This window comes from Suncus etruscus, chromosome 14 (genome assembly GCF_024139225.1).
Source record: "Suncus etruscus isolate mSunEtr1 chromosome 14, mSunEtr1.pri.cur, whole genome shotgun sequence".
NCBI classification, from domain to species: Eukaryota; Metazoa; Chordata; class Mammalia; order Eulipotyphla; family Soricidae; genus Suncus; species Suncus etruscus.
Window position 1 is genome coordinate 90,227,561 of NC_064861.1, and position 7,642 is coordinate 90,235,202.

The following is a 7,642-nucleotide window of genomic DNA, read 5'->3' on the forward strand; positions in this document are numbered from 1 at the left end:
ATATGTTGATGAAAGACCAGCGCGCCAAGGACAAGTGGCAGGGACAGGACTTGGACCATGAAATGAGTCCCCAGGGCAGTTCTGTCACTGGCATGGAGACTAGAAGATTGATAGACTGGTAACATTTTATTGATTTTTTGGGGGGTGGCCACATCCGGTGGTGCTCAGGGGTTACTCCTGGTTTTACACTCAGAAACCATTCCTGGTGATGCTCAGTGGACCCTATGGGATGTTGGGGATCAAATGTGGGTTGACTATATGCAAGGTTTGAGCACTATTGTCATTTTCATCACTATTTTGGGTTCATACAGGAGTGCTCACTCCTGATTCTGTGGTGGAACACCACTCCTGGTAGTGCTCAGGGAGTGTTGGGCTGACCAGAATCTGAACTGGCCACATACAAGGATAGCTACCTTACTAGCTGTCCTGTCTCCCAGGCCCTTAATCGAAGAAAAAAACCAGGTGACTTCAGTGAAGAGAGTGTTTCTCCACGATGACAGTGTAGTCATTGATACATGAAAGGTGTGGGCCCAGAGAGATAGCACAGCGGTGTTTGCCTTGCAAGCAGCCGATCCAGAACCAAAGGTGGTTGGTTTGAATCCCCGTGTCCCATATGGTCCCCCGTGCCTGCCAGGAGCTATTTCTGAGCAGACAGCCAGGAGTAACCCCTGAGCATCGCTGGGTGTGGCCCAAACACCAAAAAAAAAAAAAAAAGTGTGATGATGGGCCAGAGATGTGATGGGAGGGCCTTTGCCTTGCACATAGCCAAACCAGTTTTTGTTTTTTTTGTTTTTGATTTTTTTTTTTTTTTGGTTTTTGGGCCACACCCGGCAGCGCTCAGGAGTTACTCTTGGCTCTACGCTCAGAAATTGCTCCTGGCAGGCTCGGGGTACCATATGGGATGCCGGGATTCAAACCACCGACCTTCCGCATGCAAGGCAAACACCTTACCTCTATGCTATCTCTCCGGCCCCAACCAAACCAGTTTTGATCCTCAGCATCCCATATGGTCCCTTGAGCACTGCCAGGTGCATCCCCAAAATAAAACAAAAAAGAAATAATATCAAATAAAAGGTGTGATGACAGACTGAGCCTCAAGATGGGGCACCCAGGATGTGCAGGATGCACCCCCATTCCAGACTGCTCCTCAGGAAAGGGAGGAGTCTTGTGAGAAAGTGAGGGAAAGAGGTGAGAGGAGCCACTAAGGAGGATAGGCAGGGGGCCGGAGAGATAGCACAGTGGCATTTGCCTTGCAAGCAGCCAACCCAGAACCGAAGGTGGTTGGTTCGAATTCCGGGCCCCCTGTGCCTGTCAGAAGCTATTTCTTTTTTTTGTGTGTGGTTTTTTTTTTTTGGGGGGGGGGGTCACACCCGGCAGTGCTCAGGGGTTACTCCTGGCTCCATGCTCAGAAATTGCTCCTGGCAGGCACGGGGGACCATATGGGACGCTGGGATTCGAACCGATGACCTCTTGCATGAAAGGCAAACGCCTTACCTCCATGCTATCTCTCCAGCCCCTCTTTTTTTTTTTCTTCTTTTTTTCTTTTTTTTTGGTTTTTGGGCCACACCCGGCGATGCTCAGGGGTTTGTCCTGGCTGTCTGCTCAGAAATAGCTCCTGGCAGGCACGGGGGACCATACAAGACACCGGGATTCAAACCAACCACCTTTGGTCCTGGATCGGCTGCTTGCAAGGCAAACGCTGCTGTGCTATCTCTCCAGGCCCGCCAGGAGCTATTTCTGAGCAGACAGCCGGAGTAAACCCTGAGCATCGATGGGTGTGGCCAAAAAAACAAAAAACAAACAAACAAACAAAAAGAAAGGAGGCTAGGCAGGACAAAGCGCTGTCAATCCAAAGATTTTTTTTTGTTTGTTTGTTTTTGGGTCACACCTGGCAGGGCTCAGGGGTTCCTCCTGGCTCTACACCCAGAAATTGCTCCTGGCAGGCTCGGGGGACCATATGGGATGCCGAGATTCGAACCACCATCCTTCTGCATGCAAGACAAATGCCCTACCTCCATGCTATCTCTCTACGGCCCAATCCAAAAACTTTTAAACTGTGAGTGGATGGGACAAGTATGGGGGGAAATGATTGGTTCCTACTGGGAAGAAGGCGTGAAGTCCACAACCATGGTTGAAGGAAACATTTGTACAAAGATGAGCCAGGAGGAGGTGTGGCAGCCTTGTAGGCCAGATGACAGAACAAGTTGGGACCGAGTCCCCTGCCATCTCCCTGTCCCAAAGAGACTTAAAATTTAGGGGGCCAGGGGCCGGAGAGATAGCATGGAGGTAAGGCGTTTGCCTTTCATGCAGGAGGTCATCGGATCGAATCCTGGCGCCCCATATGGTCCCCCGTGCCTGCCAGGAGCAATTTCTGAGCCTGGAGCCAGGAATAACCCCTGAGCACTGCCGGGTGTGACCCAAAAAAAAGGATACAACTGCTAAACAAAAAAAAAAAAAAAAAAAATTTAGGGGGCCACGTCTATAATCTTTTTATAGGGCTTTCTCCTGGCTCTGCACTAAGGACTCACTCCTGGAGGTGCTCCAGGGACCTAAGGGATCCGGAGATCAAATTCTGGTTGGCTGTGTACAAGGCAAATGCCCTTCCCACTGGACTATCAATAAACTCCCAGCTTGTAATTTTTTTTTTTTTACTTTTTTTATTTATTGATTGATTTTTGGACCACAAGCGGCGGCACTCAGGGGTCACTTCTGGTTCTGAGCTCAGAAATCGCCCCTGGCAGGCTGGGGGATAATATGGGATGCTGGGAATCAAACTGGTTCCCTCCAGGATTGGCAGCATGCGAGGCAAATATGCCCTACAGCTGTGCTATCTCTCCGGCCCCAGGTTGTAATTTCTTTTTTTTTTTTTTTTTTTTTTTTTTTTTTGGGCCACACCCAGTAACGCTCAGGGGTTACTCCTGACTATGCGCTCAGAAGTTGCTCCTGGCTTGGGGGACCATATGGGACACCGGGGGATCGAACCGCGGTCCGTCCAAGGCTAGCGCAGGCAAGGCAGGTACCTTACCTTTAGCGCCACCGCCCGGGCCCAGGTTGTAATTTCTTGAGACGCAAAGTCACACAGTTGGGAAGCCTGAACATCATTGTTTTTCTTTTGGGGTCTATTCCTGGCTCTGAGATCTGGGGTCACTCCTAACTATGTAATGTGGGACAGAAACCCTGTATGCAAAGCCTGTGCCAAGCTCATTACCTAGTCTGGGACCTCGAGTGCCATCTTAACCCATCTTAACCCATCTTAACGGGGGTGTGCAGGTGAGTCTCAAGGGGCGCTAAAGGGGTGTCAGGGCTCTCCCCGGAGGGCCTGCAAAGAAAGGCCCTTGATGTGTCTAGCTCAGAATCTGGGATGGGACCTGGCTCAGGAGTGCCCTCTGGCGGTGTCAGAGCAAAGCTCAAGGCAAATACAGGCTCTCCAGAAGTGGGGAGGTCATGGAGAGAATCAGGACTTCAGATGGGCCTATTTTTTTTTTTTTTTTTTTGGTTTTTGGGCCACACCCGGTGATGCTCAGGGGTTACTCCTGGCTATGCGCTCAGAAGTCGCTCCTGGCTTGGGGGACCATATGGGAAACCGGGGTATCGAACCGCGGTCCATCCAAGGCTAGCGCAGGCAAGGCAGGCACCTTACCTCTAGCGCCACCGCCCGAGATGGGCCTATTTTAACTCCTGGCGAGAGAGATGGGCCTATTTTAACTCCTGGCGAGAGACTGCTGTTTTGTTTCCTGTTTCGTGTGTGGATGGGGTGACGGGGAGGGGAGGTGGAGTTGGTGGACTAAGAGCGGGAGAGAATTAGTCTCGCATACATGAAATGTTCCAGATTCCTTGAAAAGTCTTTTCTAAAAGACAAACTAGAGGGTTGGAGCAATAGTATAGCAGGGAGGACATTTGCCTTGCACACATCCTATATGGTCCTCTGAGCACTGCCAGGTGTGGTCCCAAAACAAATCGAACACCCAATTAGTAGAGTAACTGGAATAGTTGTTTTATGTTTATGGGCCACACCCAGCAGTGCTCAGGGGTTACTCCTGGCTCTGTGCTCAAAATCCCTCCTGGCAGGCTTGGGGGGACCATATGGGATGCTGGGAGTTGAACCCGCATCATCCTGGATCAGCAGCATGCAAGGCAAACGCCCTACTGCTGTACTATCGCCCTGGTCCCAGAGTAAGGGAATGAAATGATTATGCTAATCCTAAGGGGATGGGGGGCAGTGGCTTGGACAAGCATTGTGAGGGGGTCCTTGTGAGGGGGTACAGCTGAGGGAAGGGGGGAGGGACTGAGTTATTTTATGAGGGAGGCCCTGCAGACTTAAAGGGTTAGTGTGCTCGTTAATGAGGCTGGGTCACTCCCCCCCTGCTCTTAAGGGGTTTTATGGACAGTGAGGAGAAAATTGGCAGAAAGTGAGTCATTAGGGAAAACTCAGTTGTATAGCTGAGGTCCTTCATGTAGAAATATTTTGTCACTATTTTGGAGTCATACCCAGCGACACTCAGATCAGGAGAGATGGGGTGGGACCCAGGTCTCTTAAATTGTAAGTGGGAACTCAGCTCTTTGAGCTGTAATTCACTTCAAATAACCATTTTTCTTTTTCTTTTTTTGGTTTTTGGGTCACACTCAGCAGCGCTCAGGGGTTCCTCCTGGCTGTACACTCAGAAATCACTCCTGGCATTCTCGGGGGACCATGTGGGATGCCGGGATTTGAACCACCAACCTGCATGCAAAGCAAACACCTTACCTCCATTTTGTCTCTCTGGTCCGTTTTGTTGTTGTTTTTTTTTTTGGGGGGGGGGTTCGGTCACACCTGGCAGCGCTCAGGGGATACTCCTGGCTCTACACTCAGAAATCGCTCCTGGCAGGCTCAGGGGACCATATGGGATGCCAGGATTTGAACCACTGTCCTTCTGCATGCAAGGCACACGCCTTACCTCCATGCTATCTCTCCAGTCCCACCATTTTGTTATTGTAGCTGGTACAGGGCATCAGATATGCCAGGCATGTGCCCTACCACTGAGCCACACCTCCAGATGGACTTTTGTTTTTGGACACTCGGGTTACTCCTGGCTCTGCACTCAGGAATTACTCCTAGCAGACTCAGAGCCATATGGAATGCTGGGATTAAACCCAGAATGGCCGCATGCAAGACAAATGCCCTCCCCACTGTTCTATAGCTAAGGACCCTCCAGGTGGACGTTTTTTCCATCTTTACTTCAGCTGTCGGTCACTGTGTCTCTCTGTGTGATTATTGTCTTTGATGAACATACTTGTTTTGTGGGGCTAGTTCCTAGTATTCATGCCAAGGATATTTTGCTTTGTTGGGTCACACTCCCTCAGGGGTTACTCCTGGCTCTGTGCTCAGGAATCACTCCTGGCAGGCTCGGGGGACCATATGGGATGCCAGGATTCAAATCACCATCTGTCCTGGGTTGGCTGCATGCAAGGCAAACGCTCTGCCACTGTGCTATCTCTCTGATCCCCAAGGGTATTTTTGATTACGGTCCTAAATCTTTTTTTTTTTTTTTTTTGTGGTTTTTGGGTCACACCCGGCAGTGCTCAGGGGTTATTCCTGGCTCCAGGCTCAGAAATTGCTCCTGGCAGGCACGGGGGACCATATGGGGTGCCGGGATTCGAACCGATGACCTCCTGCATGAAAGGCAAATGCCTTACCTCCATGCTATCTCTCCGGCCCGGTCCTAAATCTTGATCTCAGGTTGTTTTGTTTATTTAGGGGCCACGCATGGTAATGCTGAGGGGTTATTCCCACCTCAGTAACCAGGAATCATTCCTGGTGGCACCTATAAAATGCTAAGGATCGAACCCAGATCAGCCATGTGCAATGCAAGCAACCCATCTCCAGGCCCTCCCGATCTCAGGATGTTAACAAAACTGATAGCCAAGGTGAAATGATTGTCAAACAAAACTGAGAGCCAAGGTGAAATGATTGTCAAAGATCAGACTTGAGTATTTTGGGGGTTGTTGGGGGAGGGAATATGGGCCACACCTGTCAGTGCTCAGGGAACCTTGATGGTGCCAGGGATAGAATCAGGGTCAGCTGCATACAAAGCAAGTACTTTTGTTTTGGTTTGGTTTTGGGTCACACACTCAGGCATTAATCCTGGCTCTGAGCTCAGAAATCACATCTGGGGCCAGAGTGATAGCACAGTGGTAGAGCATTTGCCTTGCACACAGCCAACCCGAATTAGACCCAGGTTCGATCCCCAGAATCCTATATGACCCCCTGAACCTGCCAGGAATGATTTGTGTGTGCAGACCCAGGAGTAACCCCTGAACGCCACCAGTTGTGGGCCAAAAACCAAAAATAAATAAATAAATAAATAAATAAATAAATAAATAAATAAATAATTCCTGACAGGCTTGGGAACCATATGGGATGCTAGGGGGTGGGCTGAACCCAAGTCAGCCACGTACAAGACAGATGCCTTCCCTGCTGTACTATTGTTTTAGCCCCAAGGCAAGTGCTTTAACCCCTGTAGTAGCCCAGGCCTAAGTAGTCTTTTTGGACATTTCCCAGCCTGATTCGGTTGGTAGAGATGGATCCATGTCTGCCATCTGCTCTCCTGATTCTTACATCATCAAATGAGCGAGAATGGAGCTTCAGAGTGACTTCAAGACCTAGTGGTCCCTGTAGTTTCTTGCGCAGTGGTTCAAGAGCAAACTGCTTTTCGCCAAAGACATGCAGTACCGAAGCCAGACAGCAGAGAGCGCTGTTTGGTACAAATTGGGATGATCTGCGGCGACAGTTAAGACTATTTGCTCGGGCCCGGAGAGATAGCACAGCGGTGTTTGCCTTGCAAGCAGCCAATCCAGGACCTAAGGTGGTTGGTTCGAATCCCGGTGTCCCATATGGTCCCCCGTGCCTGCCAGGAGCTATTTCTGAGCAGACAGCCAGGAGTAACCCCTGAGCATCACCAGGTGTGGTCCAAAAAAAAAAAAAGCAAAAAAAAAAAAAAGACTATTTGCTCGAATGAGAATCAGAACTCCAAGTTCGATTCCCTGCTTACCCTCAATGAGAGGGCAGGAAGTCGGGGTAAGGAAGCTGGGGAGCTGGAAGGCATTGGTCAAAGGCAAAGCAAAGGAGCCAAATGAGGTCTAAATGTGCTCAGAAGTCCCGCTCTAAGGTCCTCTCTCCCCATGGGGTGATGAACCCACTGAAAAGAGAGAATCACGGCCCGGAGAGATAGCACAGTGGCGTTTGCCTTGCAAGCAGCCGATCCAGCACCAAAGGTGGTTGGTTCGAATCCCGGTGTCCCATAGGGTCCCCCGTGCCTGCCAGGAGCTATTTCTGAGCAGACAGCCAGGAGTAACCCCTGAGCACCGCTGGGTGTGGCCCAAAAACTAAAAAACAACAACAAAAAAAAAAAAGAGAGAGAGAGAGAGAATCAAGTGTCCCCAACTGTGTTTCTGGCACCCCAAGAGGTGTGATTGTATAGGACAGTGAACGAAAGCACATTCAACATTACATGATTTTTCAAGGAAAACACTGGTGGAGGGGCCAGAGGAGTAGCAGGGCAGTTCGATTCTTGGTATCCCATATGGTCCCCTGAGCCTTTCTGAGCGCAGAGCCAAGAGTAACCCCTGAGTGCAGGGTGTGACCAAAAAATAAAAATAAAGAAAG